The sequence below is a fragment of the Dipodomys spectabilis genome, unplaced genomic scaffold (genome assembly GCF_019054845.1).
Source record: "Dipodomys spectabilis isolate Male_0828 unplaced genomic scaffold, ASM1905484v1 ptg000396l, whole genome shotgun sequence".
Taxonomy (NCBI): domain Eukaryota; kingdom Metazoa; phylum Chordata; class Mammalia; order Rodentia; family Heteromyidae; genus Dipodomys; species Dipodomys spectabilis.
In genome coordinates, this window is record NW_024871073.1 from 1,955,756 (window position 1) to 1,958,011 (window position 2,256).

Here is a 2,256-nt window from a genome sequence, read left to right on the forward strand (position 1 = left end):
GGAAATGCCATAAAATTATGAAAAATTCAAGTCATTATGAGTTAGATGAAATAGTCATTTTTGAAGTTCACAAAATGAAACCTCTGGGAGCATCCTTATCCGTTAAATAAAATGTATTTGCGCTCAAAATATTTCATTCATCTCTCCAGCAATGGTATAACCAAACCACGTCTATGCCAAATAGCATCTCTGATATTTAGGAATAGAAGTTATCACAATTTTATAGAAAGATCTACCCACCAGTCTTGAAATTAAATCTGAAATAATAAAGGATTGGGATTAATAATTAGGTTTCACTATGTTGCCATAAAGAGGTGAAACGTTTCACGTGGGCATAGTTATAGAGATTAGGTCACTGAGAACATGTCATCAAAGAAGGTTTATGATCAAAGTACTTTCTTCTTCCTTCGTTAACTTCTCTGTCTCCTTCTCGTTTTCCTTCTCCCTCTCCTTCTTCCCCTCCTCCCCTTTCTCCCTTTCTCACTCTTATTCTTCCTTTTCTTTACTTCCTCGCTTTCAGGAATACACATACTCCATCACATGTTCCTGATATGGGGTACTGTACCACTACCAATCAAAAGCATTGAGAACAAGAAATGTAAATTGAAAGGTATAAAATCAGAAACCAAGATTAATCTGTCCTCCTTTGAAGTTAATTTTATAAAATATTTGTCATATTAATAGGAGACTGACACAGCATGTTCTCATATATTATAAGGGATAAGATTTACTAGAAATAAATCTGGCCAACATTGTCCTAATGAAATAATTGATTAACTTAATTATATTTGGACAAATCTACTTTAAAATATCAGATATACTTCAATAAGAGGCAAAAAAATGTGTTCAGAGGGAGAGTGGAGGAGATACTAGAGCTAAACAAGCTCTCATATAGCAGTTTTACTGTTCCATTGAACAGTCCTAGGTTAGCGAATCACACCAAGTTCCCATCACAGTACAGAGAGTTTGTCCAGAGAGGGAAAATCCAGGCAAGGAGACAGATCAGAGCACTTGCTGGTAGCCACGGCTGTCGCAGCTGAGGCAGCAGTGGCAGTGGCCATAGGCACCATACCTATAACAAAGAGTCCAGGACAAAGATGCCAGACACAGCGGGACAGCAGATTCTACTCAACACCAGTAAGAACTAATGGACAAGGAACCAAGACTCTGACGTGAGTAGAACACTGACATCCTCACTTCTTCTCAGGGAGCAGAGTAGGTAAGGCCACCCCTCCCTGCCACCACCACCGGAGAGCTCCTTCTTTGATACTGACAAAGGCCCATTTGAACAGCTATCTCTAACTCAGGCTTTGGAAGGAAACAGGATCCATTTAGGAGGTCACAGGAACCTGACCTGACTTGCCAGGCTCAGTTCCACCCAAGAGAAGGCACCCAGCCCAGGCAAAGAAGCCCTGCCCTTGGAGGAGTGACTTTCTTCACTCTGTAAACAGAGCCAGAGGCTGCCCTTCCTTACAGCAGCCTTGACAATCAATTGAAATTCAGTAAACATAAATGCTGAGAATGGCTCCAGACTGGGCTGTGTAACGCAGGAGCTAGCACCTCAGGGAAAAGCAACTGTTTGCTGAGAGGCCTCAACCCTACCCAGAACCTAGCCTCATCACAGCATCTCAAAACTAGAAGAAACAGCCATCTCCCACTTTTGTGATACTCAAAGCAGATCTCCCTCCCACTGAACTTGCCTGGGAGGAGGATCACAAAATTATGGGTAATGCTGAGCATTTTTCTGCCTGCTCAAACAAACTGACTTAAGCAACTAATCAAGCCACAGGAAAAACAAACACCACAAGCAGACCAGAGACTCCACCAAGAGACTGGTTATGGACACAGGGGAGATAGTGTATCTTCACATTCTACCCCCACAAAAATAATCAAAGAAGTCTTTTTGTACCTTTCTTTAATTTTAATTTTTTTAAAAAAATAACGTTTTCTATTAATCTTTTTCTTCTCATCATTATTATTTTAGGTGTAAAAGTGTGTGTGTGTATGTGTGTGTGCTTTTTTATAAAATCTCTTCTGAGCTTTTGGTCCTTATTTTTTTTTTATTCTTTTCATTTTTTTCTCTTTCTTTTTTGTAAGACTTAATTGTTATTCGGATCATCCCCAGATATTTACCCATCCTCGAATATTAGACATTATGCTCCGTTGTGTACACACCTAATCCAGAAATTTATTACTCAGTTCACAACCTCTTATGCTAAAATTCTTTAAGAGCAGTATTATCTCTCTTTATACTTA